This window comes from Dromiciops gliroides, chromosome 2, assembly GCF_019393635.1.
Source record: "Dromiciops gliroides isolate mDroGli1 chromosome 2, mDroGli1.pri, whole genome shotgun sequence".
Taxonomy (NCBI): domain Eukaryota; kingdom Metazoa; phylum Chordata; class Mammalia; order Microbiotheria; family Microbiotheriidae; genus Dromiciops; species Dromiciops gliroides.
Window position 1 is genome coordinate 625,755,474 of NC_057862.1, and position 16,143 is coordinate 625,771,616.

The 16,143-nt window shown below is 37.7% G+C and overlaps 1 pseudogene; it reads right to left on the reverse strand.

Moving 5' to 3' along the window:
* Nucleotides 1-817: 817 nt before the first annotated feature.
* Nucleotides 818-10,306, reverse strand: LOC122739423 (annotated as a pseudogene).
* Between the last annotated feature and the right edge of the window lie 5,837 nt (nucleotides 10,307-16,143).

Sequence of the window (16,143 nt, forward strand, 5' to 3'; positions counted from 1 at the left end):
GATAGGAGAGTCTGCTTATCTACAAAGGACCCCAGCTGCACAAGCATTGTCTCAGTGTGGCACAGATGAGCTGGTACCTGTCTTGCCTCCCAAGGACACACAGGGAGTCTAGCTGGGGGTACAACAAATTATGTCAGGTTAGGGAGAGCTTTGTTTTTGACACATTCAGGGCCCCCTACATGCTCTGTGTCAAGTGTTTCTGGAAAATATGGCAACTCAAAAAGAAAAGTTCAGGGGACTCCTCAACAGACCTTAACAGTATGCCTCTATGTTATACATTTCCCCTCTTTCTCACCAGAAAGATATAGTGCCATATTATAAAATGTAACAAATAATGTGAAAATTATGACTGATACATATCAGTCATAATTTTATATTTTATTTTATAATTATAGTTACACGCATATATGTGTATATATACATATATACATACATATATTCATATATGTATGTATGTATATATATGCCCTAATTAATTACTTTGGTGGAGTTGTGATTTAGGAATTCCTTAATAAAGCAGATTGCAGTTTATCTCTGTTTGTCTATACTATGTGCCTGCCCTTTATGTATTTTGTTGTTATTCAGTTTTGTTTGACTCTCCATGAGCCCATTGGGAGTTTTCTTGGGAAAGATACTAAAATGGTTTGACATTTCCTTCTCCTGCTCATTTTACAGATAAGAAAACTGAGGTAAACAAAATTAAGTTACTATTCTAGCGTCATACAACTAGTTAGTTTCTGAGGCTAGATTTGAACTCACTTTATCCAATGTGCTACCTAGTTACCCTAGCTTCTCTTGTCTATGTGTTCACCTAATTTTACCATAACAAGGATTGCCCCAGGTGGCGGAACATCACTGATATGAAGTCGGGCATCTTGGCGCTCAGCACTCACCAGTGGCCCAGGAAGCCCACGTAGAGCACGCGGCCCAGGAAGTCGGCCTACCGCGGCTACAAGTGGCGGCTGCGCGCCTGGTAGAGACTGGTCTCGGGGTCATAGGCGGCCTCGTAGAGAGCAGTGAGCACAGGCCCAGGCTGAGGTGGCACAGCCAGCCCCGGCCCCGCAGCCACAGCAGCCGCTGCACGTGCGCCTCCAAGCTGGAGTTGCGGGTGCCAGGCGCAAGCAGCAGCATGGTCCCGGACGCGTCCAGCAGCGCCTCCTCCAAGGAAGCCTCCTCCGAGACCCCTAGGGCGCAGGCGGCCACGGGCGGCTCCCGCGCCGCCGCCGCCGCCGCCGCCGCCGCCGCCGCCGCCGCCGCCACGTCCATGCACGCCTCGGCATAGTCATGAAGGATCCCGCGGACCCAGGCGCCTAGCTGCTCCCACACGCCCGGCTCCTAATTTCTGCCATACTATCTTACAGTTTTCCCAGCAGTATTTGTCAAACACTGAGTTCCTATCCCAGAAGCTGGAGTCTTTGGGTTTGTCAGACACTACATTACCAATGTCCTTTACTGCTGTTTCTCCTGTGCCTAGCCTATTTCATTGATCCTCCACTCTATTTCTTAGCCAGTAACCAGATAGTTTTGATGACTGCTGCTTTATAGTAAAGCTCCAGATTTGGTACAGCTAACCCACTTTCCTGTTCATTTTTTTTTTCATTATTTCCCTTCATATTCTTGACCTTTTGTTTTTCCAGATTAATTTTATTATTCTTTCTAGCTCTATAAAGTAATTTTTAGGTAGTCTGATTGGAATGGCACTGAATAATTAAATTAATTTAGGTAGAGTTGTTATTTTTACTATATTAGCTCTGCCTATCCATGAGCAATTGATATCTTTCCAATTATTTAGAGCTGATTTGATTTGTGTGAAAAGTGTTTTGTAATTGTGTTCATAGAGTTCCTAGGTTTGTCTTGGCAAGTAGACTCCCAAGAATTTTATATTGTCTACCGTTACTTTAAATGGAATTTCTCTTTCTATCTCTTGCTGCTGGACTTTGTTGGTCATGTATAGAAATGCTGATGATTTATGTGGATTCATTTTATATCCTGCTACTTTGCTAAAGTTGTTGTTTCAAGTAATTTTTGAGTTGATTCTCTAGGATTCTCTAAGTATACCATCATATCATCTTCAAAGAGTGATAGTTTTGTTTCCTCCTTGCCTATTCTAATTCCTTTAATTCTTTTTTCTTCTCTGATTGCTAAAGCTAAAATTTCTAGTACAACATTAAATAATAGAGGTGATAATGGACATCCCTGTTTCACCCCTGAACTTATTGGGAAGGCCTCTAACAAATCTCCATTACATATAATGCTTGCTGATGGTTTCAGGTAGATACTGTTTGCTAATTTAAGGAATGCTCCACCTATTCCTAAGTTCTCTAGTATTTTTATTAGGAATGGGTGCTGTATTTTGTCAAAAGTTTTCTCTGCATCTATTGAGATAATCATATGATTTTGGTTAGTTTTCTTATGGATGTGGTTGATTATGTTAATAGTTTTCCTAATGTTGAAGCAGCCCTGTGTTCCTGGTATAAATCCCACCTGGTCATAGTATATTATCTTGGTGATCACTTGCTGTAATCTCCTTGTAAATGTCTTATTTAAGATATTAGCATCAATATTCATTAGGGAAATTGGTCTATAATTTTCTTTCTCCATTTTTGCTCTGCCTGGTTTTGGTATCACTACCATATTAGTGTCATAAAATGAATTTGGTAGAACTTCTTCACCTATTTTTCCAAATAATTTGTATAATATTGGAATTAATTGTTTTTTAAATGTTTGGTAGAATTCACTTGTAAACCCATCTGGCCCTGGGGATTTTTTCTTAGAGAGTTCATTAATGGCTTTTTCAATTTCTTTTTCTAATATGGGCTTATTTAAGGATTTTATTTCCCCTTCAGTTAACCTGGGCAGTTTGTATTTTTGTAAATATTTATCCATTTCATTTAGGTTGTCAATTGGGCAAAATAATTCCTAATTATTGAATTAATTTCCACTTCATTGGTCGTAACATCACCCCTTTCATTTTTGATACTGGTCATTTAGTTTTCTTCTTACTTTTTTAAATCAAATTAACCAATATTTTATCTATTTTATTGTTTTTTTCATAAAACCAGCTCTTAGTTTTATTGATTAATGCTATAGTTTTCTTGCTTTCTATTTTATTAATTTCTCCTTTAATTTTCAGGATTTCTAGTTTAGTATCTAATTGGGGATTTCTAATTTGTTCTTTTTCTAGCTTTTTAAGTTGCGTGCCCAATTCATTGCTCTCCTCTTTCTCTTTTTTATTCATGTAAGCAGTTAGAGCTCTAAATTTTCCCCTAAGCACTGCTTTGGCTGAATCCCATAGATTTTAGTATGTTCTCTCATTATTGTCATTCTCTTGGATAAAGTTATTGATTGTTTCTATGATTTGTTGTTTGACCCATTCATTCTTTAGAATGAAATTATTTAGTTTCCAATTTATTTTTTCAGTCTACCTTTCCATGGCTTTTTATTACATGTAATTTTTAATTGTATCATGATCTAAGTAGGATGCATTTACTATTTCTGCCTTTCTATATTTGACTATGATGTTTTTTGTGCCCTAATACATGGGCAATTTTTGAAAATGTGCCATGTACTGCTGAGAAAAAGGTATATTCCTTTCTATCCCCATTCAATTTTCTCCAGACATCTATCATGTCTAACTTTTCTAGTAATCTATTCACCTCTTTCACTTCTTTCTTATTTATTTTTCAGCTAAATTTATCTAATTCTGGGAGGGTGAGATTCAGATACCCCACTAGTATAGTATTACTGTCTATTTCCTCTTGTAACTCATTTAACTTCTCTAAGAATTTGAATGCTATAGCACTTGGCGCATACATGTTTAATATTGATATTACTTCATTATCTATAGTACGTTTTAACAAGATGTAGTTTGCTTCCTTATCTCCTTTAATGAGATCTATTTTTGCCTGTGCTTTGTCTGAGATAAGGATTGCTACCCCTACTTTTTTTACTTTAGCTGAAGCATAATATATTCTGCTTTCAGCCTTTTACCTTTACTCTATGTGTATCACTCTGCTTCAAATGTGTTTCTTGTAAACAGCATGTTGTAGAATTCTGGTTTTTAATCCACTCTGCAATTCGCTTCTGTTTTATAGCAGAGTTCATCCCATTCACATTCACAGTTATTATTACTAACTCTCTATTCCCCTCCATTTTATTTACCCCCTTTGTACTTCCCCCCTTTCTTTCACCCTATTCCTCCTCACCAAAGATTTTCTTCTTATCCCTGCCTCCCCCAATCTTCTCTCCCTTTTTATCACCCCTCCATTTTCTTTACCCTTTTCTCCCTTGCTTTTGGCCTCTCTTTTATCACTCCCCCCTTTCCCCTTCCCCTTTTACTTCCCTAAAGAATAAGCAAAGTTTCTTTATCCCAATGAATGTATATGTTATTCCCTCCTTGAATCAAATCTAATGAGAGTAGGGTTGAAACAATTTTCACCCCTCCCTTCTTTCCCTCTAATGTAATATTTTTTCACCTCTTCATATGATGCAATTCACCCATTCCACCTCCCCTCCCCTATTCTCCCAATAGACTCCCTTTTTAACCCCTTAATTTTCTTTATATCATCACATCAAAGACAATTTACATTTATACCTTCTGTGTATAATCCTTCTGTCTCCCCAAATACATATACAGTTCTCAAGAGTTATAAGTATTCTTTTCCAATGTAGGGATGTAAACACTTTAACCTTACTGAGTAACTTTTTTTCTCTGTTTACCTTTTTAAACTTCTCTTGAGTCCTGGATGTTAAGATAGAATTTTCTATTCAATTCTGGTATATACAGTAGGAAACCTTGAAAGTCCCCTATTTCATTGAATGTCCATCTTTTCCCCTGAAAGAGAATGTTCAGTTTTGCTGGGTTTTGGCTGCAATCCAAGCTCCTTTTCCTTCCAGAATATCATATTCCAAGTTTTGCGATCCTTTAATGTTGAAGCTGCCAGGTCCTGAGCAATCCTGACCATGGCTCCATGATATTTAAATTGCTTCTTTCTGGCTGCTTGGAGTATTTTCTCCTTCACCTCATAATTTTGCAGTTTGGCTACAATAATCCTTGGACTTTTCCTTTTGGGGTCTCTTTCAGGAGGTGATCGGTGGATTCTTTCCATCACAATTTTATCCTGTGATTCTATAATATCAGGGCAGTTCTCCTTAATAATTTCCTGGAATATGGTGTCTAGACTCTTTTTCTGATGATGGCTTTAAGGCAGTCCAATAATTTTCAGATTATCTCTCCTGGATCTGTTTTCTAGGTCAGTTATCTTTCCAATGAGGTATTTCATATTTTCTTCTCTTTTTTTCATTTTTTGATTCTGTTTGACTGATTCTTGATGTCTCATGGAGACACAATCTTCCAACTGTCTAATTCTAATTTTGAAGGCATTTTTTTCTTCAGTGAGATTATGCACCTTTTTTTTCCATTTAGCCAGATGACTTTTTTAAGGAATTGTTTTCTTCAATCAATCTTTGTGCTTCCTTTTCCAAGCTGCTGATTCTTTTTTCATAATTTTCTTGTTTTGCTTTCATTTCTCTCCCCATTTTTTCTTCTACCTCACTCAATTGACTTTGGAAATCCTTTTTGAGCTCTCTTCCAATTTTTTCTTCTACCTCTCTCAGTTGATTTTTAAAATCCTTTTTGAGTTCTTCCAAGAAGACGTTTTGTTCTTGAGACCAATTCATCTTCCCTCTTGAAGCTTCACATGTAGGCAATTTGAGAGTATTGTCCTCATCTGAGTTTGTGTTTGCCTCTTCCCTGTTGATACAGAAGCTCTCAATGGTGAGAGCTCTTTTTTGTTTCTTACTCATACTGCAGCCTATTTATTTAATTTTTTTTAAGTTTAGGTCTGCTCTGGGGGCACCAGGGTCCCTTTTTCAAGTTTCTTGTGCTGTGGTATAGGGTCTGTGTCACTGGCATTCTACTCTGCGTCCCCTCTGGCTTGTGGATTTTTCCCCACCCTGGACTTCCTGTCAGAGCATGCTGGGATCAGTATGCCTATTCGCGCCTGACCTGTGCATGACCCTCCAGCTGGCATCCTGCCCTCTCGGCTGGTGAAGGTTGGTTTTGCCACTTTCCTGCTGTGCCAAAAGATTTTTGAGCCAGGATCCAGGTGCCTCAGTTGCTTGGCTGTGGCCCGCAGCTTCCTGCTCGGTACTGCGCTGCTGCCCTGTGCTTTGCCTCCCTTTTGCCCGAGTCAGACCAACCTTTACTGAAGTCCTCTAAATTATCTCTGGTTGGAAGACTGTGTCTTTATGTCTCTTTGCAAGTTCTGTAGTTTCAAAATCCATCTAGAGTCTTGATTTACTTTTCTTTTTGAGGGAACAGAAGGAGTGCTTAAGCAATTTGTTTGCTACTCTCTGCCATCTTGGCTCCGTCCCCTCATTTCTTTTTAACTGAGATCTTAAGGAAAGTTCTAGTGTCATTAATAAATTAGAAAAGAGGGAAGTGAGGAAAAGATTCTTAACAATATAGAAAGACCCAGAAATATTATATATTAAATGAATTCCTATTCCTCTTCTTGTGCCATATTCCACACCTCATTTCCAGGGGGTAGAAATGGAACTTGATGTAAGATATTGATACATTATTTACTACCCCATGTGCATACTATAAAAAGTGGTCACTGAGTGTTCCATATCCAGTTCAACTCTGTCTATCATTGTATGGAATTATGTAACATTCACAGCTACCTCTAAGGGCCAGAAGCTCAACTAGGGTGAGTGAATCAGACATTTAGACCAGGGTCCTAAAATTTGGAAAATGTTGACATCATTTGCAGTCTTTCAGTACCATAGAAAGAACTTGATCCATTCCCTACTTAGCAAGCATAATTAGTTAAAATAGTAGCTTACTAGTTGTGACTACTCACTGGGTTAATGCTTTCTTGTGGTCCTGTCTTATGGTATCTCCTTCAGTTGTTAAATTCCCATTTTGTTCAGTCCACCCTAAGAATATTCCATTTTTCTTGTACCTGCTATGTCTTGTACTACTTACCCTGGGTACAAAGCTGTTTGGTATATATTGAGCACATTCTGAGTTTCAGCCCCACTGCTTTTTAAAATTTATTCTTTGGGGTAGCTAGGTGGTGCAGTGGATAAAGCATCAGTCTTGGATTCAGGAGGACCTGAGTTCAAATCCAGACTCACACACTTAACACTTGACTCTGGGCAAGTCACTTAACCCTCATTGCCCAGCCCCCCCCCCAAAAAAAATTATCCTTTCCAAATACATTGCATTACTTTTTTTTTTTTTTTAGTGAGGCAATTAGGGTTAAGTGACTTGCCAAGGGTCACACAGCTAGTAAGTATTAAGTGTCTGAGGCCGGATTTGAACTCAGGTACTCCTGACTCCAGGGCTGGTGCTTTATCCACTGCGCCACCTAGCTGCCCCTCCATTGCATTACTTTTTACAAGAGTCCAGTTTCCAGATAACCACTAAGAACTTCTTAATTTATATAATTTTGGGGCAGCTAGGTGGCACAGTGGATGGAGCACTGGCTCTGGAGTCAGGAGGACCTGAGTTCAAATCCAGCCTCAGACACTTAACAGTGGCTATGTGACCCTGGGGAAGTCACTTAGCCCCAATTGCCTCACCAAAATAAATTATATAGTTTTGAAGATTAAACTTTCCTATAAACAGGCAAAAAATTCAAGTGTTTTATACCTGGCCTTTTGTTCATTACGTTTGCATTGAAGTGCATTTCTTACTTTATCTGTATCTCTTGGGACTGTATATTCAAAGCCAAAAAAGTCCTGCTTTTCCTAAGAAAGTTTAATTTTAGCCTAACAATATAAAAACATCATAAAACTATAGACTTCTAGAGCTAGAGGGACCATTGAGGTAATCTAGTTCAGCCATATCATTTTACACCATAGAAATTATATCTTAAATAAGTGAGGAGATTTAAATAAAGTTACAATTAGTTGGTGGAATACCTGGGACTAAAATTCTAGAAATCTGACTCCCAGGTTTGTTTCTTTCCTTCCCTCCTTCCACACCTTCCTTTTCCCCTCTTTGGTCATTCCTTCCTTCCTCCTTTCCTTCCTTCCTTCCTTCTCCTCTTTCTTCCTTCAATTCTATGAGTGAACTGTGATTTTATCAATGTGACTATGCTATCCACTACTGCAAATTTCAATAACTGGACATCCTCTTCTACACGACTGACTCATCCCTATTTTCTTATAAATTCTCTTTAGAGAATCTACATCATTCACTGAAAATCTGTCTTGTTCTTTTAGTATCTTGGGTATAACAATATACCACCTGGGTTGGCCATCTGTTGTTTCATTCTAACTACAAGATCAGCCCAACTGCTTTTCCTGTTTTACATGTTCTTGATGGTATCTTCCACGCCACGTTTTGCCTGCAAGTCATCTTTTGAAACATTTTGGTACATGGTGACACATACCATGTGTCTTTCCATTGCCCTTTGGGTTATTTGTAATTTTAACTTTACTGAGAGCATGCATGGTGCTCCATGGTGAGTAGTCATATAGCAACTCTGGAATAATAATAGTATTGAAACATGCCTTCTTAGAGCAAGTACATCAGACTTTTCCTTTTATTCCCCAGTTTTCCCATAATAGTTTAAGTACTGAACTTGACATCCTAGGTGCTGAACCTAAATTTGAGTGAAAACAGAAAATGAAGACACCACATACAGCTCTAATCATAGCATAATCAGATTTGCAAGTTTTCAAATGACACAGCATAAAAATACCATATTGGATTTTTAAAATGCTAGACAGGAAGGGAATTAAACATGAGCTAAATAAAATTGATTGGAATCAACTGCAGCTTAGGAAATTTACTGAGGAAAAATATGAGCTATTTAAACAAAAGATAGGGGGAAAACAATCTGTAATCAGTCAAGTGGATTCTGAATGCCAATAAATAAAGTGGAAGCCAGGGCAATCTACATGAAGGAATATATTGTAGGAATATTATGGAACAGTTTGGACAGTATCAGGAAATGGGTAATTGTTCAACAGAGACTTGGATTACTTGAGGTGGCCTCTAGTTGGGACCACTCAGCACACTGATTGTTAATGTGCTCCCATAACACCCATGACTCAAAAATGAAAAGTCTGCTGGTACTCAATAAACACAGTTTATTTGGTGTAAAAAATGAGTTTGAGTACATAATTAACAAAGGTTATTTAGTTTACCAGTGTTTTGAAATGATGGTAAACATAGCCTAAGAAGTACAGGTATTGGGGAAGACCATCTCATCTACTTCCTTCATTTTATTTTCAGAAAATGAGACCCAGAAAAGTTAAATAGCATTTCCAAAGGTCGGTCTCTCTCTCTCTCTCTTTCTCTCTCTCTCTCTCTCTCTCTCTCTCTCTCTCTCTCCCCCCATCCATCTATCCATCTTTCTATCTTTGTCTCTCTATCTCTCTATTATCTGTCTTTATTTCTCTGTCTATCCATTTGTCTATCTATCTCAGTTTCTTCACCTGAAAAATAAAAATATTGGATTAAATGGTCTATGAGGTCTGGTCCATATCTAAGTTATGACTCTCTCTTTCCTTCTCCATCTTTCTCTGTACATGTGCCTTTCTCTCTGTCTCTTTGTCTCTCTCTCTCATTCTCTCTCTTTATTAGCATATTATATAAATGAGTCATAGATTCATAAAATTTAAGAGCTCATAAACTTCAGAAACCATGCATCAGCAGTGTTACTGGCTGCATTTTGACCAACATGGCCCTTTGTGTGAAACAGCTGATGAAGAAGGCATTCTCCTAGATTGCTCTTTGGAGGATACTCTGGCCCAGAACTTCACCACACTTTGTATCTATTTGGCACTTAAGTATTTTCCTTACAGAATTCCTATGGCCTTAAAAAACCTTAATTGTTTAGTCTTCATTTAACAGAGAAAAGGGTTTTACATTTCAGGCTTGATTAAACTGCCACATAGTTCCTGGAAGCACTGACCTCTCTTAGAGACACAGAACATCCTAGGACCTTTTTTTATTATTTCTGTTTCCAACTCATTATCCACCCTTGATTTCTACTTAGCCTGCCTTCAGCTTCATCAATGACCCTTCAGGCAATGAAATGTTGCTACCACCGCACTCATGTTATCATCTTCAATACATATGCCTCATTGCATATAAGAAATCTTCATTATGACTTGAGTTTCAAAAATAAATAAATGAATGAATGAATGAATAAATAAATGAATAAATAAAAACCCAGCACGAGAGACTCAATCAGCAGACACTAATCTCAATTACCTGATCAAGTGGACACAGTGCCTGGAGGGACAGGCTATATTTGGATCCCAAGACATCTTCATAGTACATGAGCTGGCCACTTCACATCTACTTCTGTTCTAACAACCGGCAACTGTGGGGCTAATGAGGCTCTAAGCCCAGCTCTAGGACCTGGAAGGTGGATCAACATTTATTTAAGGGCCAAGAAATCCATTTATTTTATATATAGCATTGCTATCATTTATCCCTCACGAAGTCAAGTTGCTTGTGACCATGTTCTACACTATTTTAGTCAGTTGGCCAAGCTTATGGCAGTTGTCAGTGCCATAAAACTTGTCAAAACTTGAGGAAAGTTCTAGATTAAAGAATCAGGGGATTTTAATCCCTTTCTTAGCATAACACCAAATACTAGAGAGATTGTACAAATTTATAACTCCATCAAAAGTGTATTAGTTTGAAAATGGAAAATAAAATACATGGGAATATGATTCGATTCACATAGAAGGAACAGAATTTTTGTCCTTTCAACAAGATTCATAGGCCAATAATATAATATTTTTACCAAAGAATGAAAGTAGAAACATCTATATGAAGGGTAAACGATATTGTAGGAGGCCAAAGGACAGATTACTTGAATAACCTAACTTTATAGAAGATAGATACTTGAGGAGAAGTGTTTTCGTAAGCATATTGTGACTATTTTAAATGTTATATATATATAATTACATTATATATTATATTATTTTAAATGTTTTATATATTTATATATGCATATATGTATGAATGATAACAAATTGAAAATGTGAGAATTTAGAAATCAAAAAATTTCAAGTAAGCAGGAACCTTTGAAAACATATTGTTTATAGCATTTATTTTGTTGATGAGGAACCTGAGATCCGGAAAGCAATTTTTCCAAGGTCATACAGTTGGAACAGAACAACTTTAAGGTTTGAAGTAATTTGTTCTAATTAAAAAAAAAACAACTTTAAGAGCTACTTCCACTATATAAAAGTTTTAAATTAAGGTTCATGAGCCTAAATGGAGAGAGGCTGAAACACAGAGAGAAACAGAGACAGACAGACAGACAGAGACAGAGAGATGCAGACAAATAAACTATATTTCACTATAAATTGTTTCATTTCTAATACTATTGGAATATTTAAAAAAAACATTCTGAGAAGGGCTCCAGAAACTTCACCAAGTTTCCAATGGGTTTAATCATATGGTACCATTTCATTCTAAGATTAGTAGTTGAATGTGATTATGAAGTATCAAAAACCTCAAAATTAAACTTTGGCACATTATTGGTGGTCTTAGTGTTTTTAATTTAATCATTAGATTCCTAAATTATGTTGGTAGAGTAATACACTTGATTTAAAAATAAAGCTTCATGGAAGGAGCTTTGGGGAGGCCACATTTTATGCACTGCTGTAGTCTCTTTGATGTGCTGATTAGTTTGATTAAAATGCCCCCACTTCTTTTCTTTTTCTTTTTTAAAGAATGGGTCTGTGGGGGGCAGCTAGGTGGTATAGTAGATAAATCATTGGCCCTGGATTCAGGAAGACCTGAATTCAAATCTGACCTTAGACACTTGACACTTACTAACTGTGTGACTCTGGGTAAGTGTCTCTTTTTTTTGAGGCAATTGGGGTTAAGTGACTTGCCTAGGGTCACACAGCTAGTAAGTGTTAAGTGTCTGAGGCTGGAATTGAACTCAGGTCCTCCTGACGCCAGGGCCGGTGCTCTATCCACTGTGCCACCTAGCTGCCCCTCTGGGTAAGTCTCTTAATCCTCATTACCCCTCAAAAAAAAAAGAATACGTATTCCTTATATTTATATATTCATTAGCAGTCATATCAGTGATGATTTATGGTGAAAGCCATCAACAAATGGATATGGGACATGACATCACATAGCCCACATATACAAATTTGTTTCAATTCTAATTTTGTTTGATCTCTTATATAGTCCCTTCCCTTCTCTCTTTTGTCATGACCATCACCTGGTTTTATGCCCTCATCACCTAATGCCCAGACTATTGTAATAGACTTCTGCTTTGTCTCCCTAACTCAAATCAATCCCCACTCCAGTCCACCCGTAACTTAGCTGTCCAATTATCTTCCTATAGTACATCTGACCATATGACCACCTACTCTTAATTAAATCAACACCATACAACAGAAGAATACAATGAACATTTTTAAAACACTTACTTACCATGCACTGTGTTCTACAAATAAGGAAAAGACAGTAACTTCCTTTAGAGAGTTTGCAATCTAATGGGGGAAGACAACATGCAAAAGGAAGATGAATAAGGGGGAAAGAGGGAAAGGGTGGAGGGGAAGGTGGAAGAGAGACAACAGAGGGTACTCTGAAGCATAGAGGCATGATGTTGATAAAGCCGAAATTAAATAGCAAATCCTGTGGGAAATTATGAGATGGCTAGAAATATTGAGCCCTCTATAAAGGGAGACTTTGGCAGGCTTTTTTTGCTCTCCCCTCTGGTTCTCCAATCAGAGGGGTAGAGGGAGCAATTGAGGGCACAGATGAGGTGTGTTCAATACAAATCACTGTAGCCAGTACCAAGAGCTTGTTCCCCATAGGTGAAGATTCCTGTTATAGCCAATGAACCCACTTTATAAGGGTAGATGTAGAGTCATGGCTTGAAATGGGCTGCTGGACCGAGGCTTAAATGTGAAGAAGACTTGGCTTAAGTATAGGGAGGATTTAACTTATAAATTGATGCTCTACCTTGGCCTTTATTAGTAAAGATGTTAATCCCTCAATTAATGTGTTCAAGCCAGGGGAACCTAGCATGTATCTCCAACTTCATACACCTATGCAAAACCAAAATATTGTGAACTGGGCAACCTTCCCTAAATACTTTTAAATTCTAGAAATTAAACCCCACTTCTTCTACACTAAAGATCCTGGGACAGACCTCTTTATCCACAAATACTGGATCAGGTAGGTTTCAGGCTTTGTTAGAATTTAATTTAGGGGGACAAATATGAAATATTCATATAACACATCAAAAGTACTTGAATAAGTGTGTTGTTCTGAATATAAGCTGCACTATTTTTTATTAATATGGCTTTGATCAAACCTGAGTCTGACCTATATTTGCTCTCTCAGTGTTGAAGACAAAGTGAACAATGATCATAAAACTGAATAAAACATCTTGATTTGAATTGAAGGAAATGTAAAAGCAAATGTTTCACAGTAGATATACTTCAATATGGTAATTTTATGCAATTATTTTTCAATACATGTCTGTGTGGTTTGGGTTTTTTTGTTGTTGTTTTTCTCTTTAGTTCAAAGGGATTTCAGTTGGGGGTTGTGGCCTATATTTAGACCAATATGACAAATACCATAAAAAAGAAAAATAAAAGGTTTACTTTTCTTTAACTGTCCCTCACTAGTTGTTAATAAATCTATGCCAATAATATGTATGTACAGTTATAACAGCTAGGTAGCACAGTGGATAGTGTTCAGGCACTGGAGTCAGGAAGGCTTATTTTTGTGAGTTCAAATCCAGCTTCAGTCACTTAACCCTATTTGCCTCATTTTCCTCATATGTAAAATAAGCTGGAGAAGAGAAAGGTAAATCACTCCACTATCTTTGCAAGAAAACCTCAAATGAGGTCATGTAGAGTCAGGAATGACTGAAAAACAACTGAACTGAATAATGTCATTTTATCACTTGGTAACTGTGCCCAAAATTGTTGTGCACATTACATATGGCAGTTACTTAATAAAGAAGGAAGGAAGGAAGGAAGGAAGAAAGAAAGAAAGAAATACTATTGATCCTGATGAACAACGATCATGTTAAATACAACTTTGTTGACATGCAGAGTGAATTTAATTTTATTTAATACCAGCCTTATTCAAAGCCTACTTATATGATATATTGGTGTGAGGGGTACAGGTGGCATTATAACATTCTCCTGACCAAAAATATCTGACCACTGGGCTGCCAAGGTCCCTGAATTCATTTTTATTCAATTCACTTGCTGTGGCCTACTATGCTACTATGCTACTAATGTAGCTCTGACTTCTAACAGAAGTTAGTGATGTGAAGGCCAAAAGACCCAATTCTTGTCTTCCTGAAGAAGAGAATCTAATATGGGATCTAAGAGATGAACAAAAATAATCATGTTACAGAGAAGGATGTGATAAATTCCCTAAGAAAACCATAGCTATCATTCTATGATGCTATTCACACATCTTAAACTGGATATTCAGTAGACACCTTAAATTCAATATGACTAAAGTGGAACTTATTATCTTTCCCGCTAAGCCCTCTCTCTCTTCCACCTTCCCCTTTGTATAGGGGATAATGCCATACCCCCAGTGACTCAGACTCAAATCCTAGGAGTCATTCTGGATTCCTCACTATCTTTCCAAGCTGTTTCCAAGACATCAATTTCACCTTTGCAGCATCTCTCAAATATACTTCCTCTGACTATCCTCTGACACTTCCACCTATCTACTGTAGGCTTTCATCACCTCATGCCTCTACTATTGCATAGTCTGCTGGTGTTCTACCTGCTTAATTATCTTCCCACTCCAATCCATGTTCTATTTGTTATTCAATGCTCTCTATAACCTAGCTTCTCCTGTACTATAGTCCTTGAAATATATTCTTTGATCTATTGACTCTAGCTGTTCCCTGCTGTTCCATGAACAAAACATTCCATATCTTGCGTCCAGGCATTCATTATGGCTGTCCCCCTTGCATGGAACACTCTCCTGCCACTGGGACTACTGACTTCCCTTGCTTCCTTTAAGATCGAATTAAAATGCCTCAAGAAGCTTTCCTCACCTACTCTTTTTTGTTTGTTTGTTTGTTTATTTGGTGTTTTGGGGGTTTTTTGGGGGTTTTTTTGGTGAGGCAGTTTGGGTTAAGTGACTTGTCCAGGGTCACACAGCTAGTAAGTATCAAGTGTCTGTGGCCAGATTTGAACTCAGGTCCTCCTGAATCCAGGTCCAGTGCTCTATCTACTGTGCCACCTAGCTGCCCCCTCACCCACCCTTAATTTCTAGAACCTTTCCCCTGTGCATCATTTCTTATTTGTCCTCTCTGTATAGCTTACTCTGTATGATGTTGTTTTTCATATTGTCTCTCCCATTGAAATGTAAATGCCTTGAGGATAGGGACTGTCTTTTGGCTCTTTGGTATTCCCAGCATTTAGCACAATTCCTGGAACACAGTAGGTACTTAATAAAAGGTTTATTGATTGATTCGTTGATATTCCCTTGAATAACATAGGGAACACTTCCCTAAGGGTCTTGAAAGATAGATTGGATTTTGAAAGTTGAAAATGATGAAAAGGGGAATCCATGTGAAGGAACTGTAAGCAAAGATACAGAGATTAAAAAAAGATGGTCTATCTTCTTAAGAAAACAGAGTAAATGTTATGGGAAGGGAGTGGGATGGAGGGAAATAGTTATGATGATTGATTATAATGGCAAAACATATGATACCTACTTTGCTGGGCTATTATGAAGAAAATTCTCTGTCAAGCTTAAGGTACTATATATAGGTTATGATGCACAGGATACTATCAGAAAAAAACCTGGAAAGACCTACATTAACTGAAGCAGAGTGAAATGTACTCTATACAAAATAACAGCAATAGTGGGGGATGATCTGTTGGGAAGCAGGTGGTTATTTTCAGCAAGGCAAAAAAAAGATGGTCTAGGTTCAGAAAAAAAAAAAAAATCCAAGTTGCCTGAAGTACAGGAAGGTATAAGTCTGGAAAGTTCCTAAAACCAGAGGCAGATTATGGAGTTTGAATTTCAGACTTATGTTGAACTTGTTTCAACTAAATCCAAATAGACTTGAACTTGGATTTGTAGATAATAGTTTGAGACTGGCCCTTTGAGATTTCTGTGTCCTTGAGCAAGTGACTGTCACATCCCAG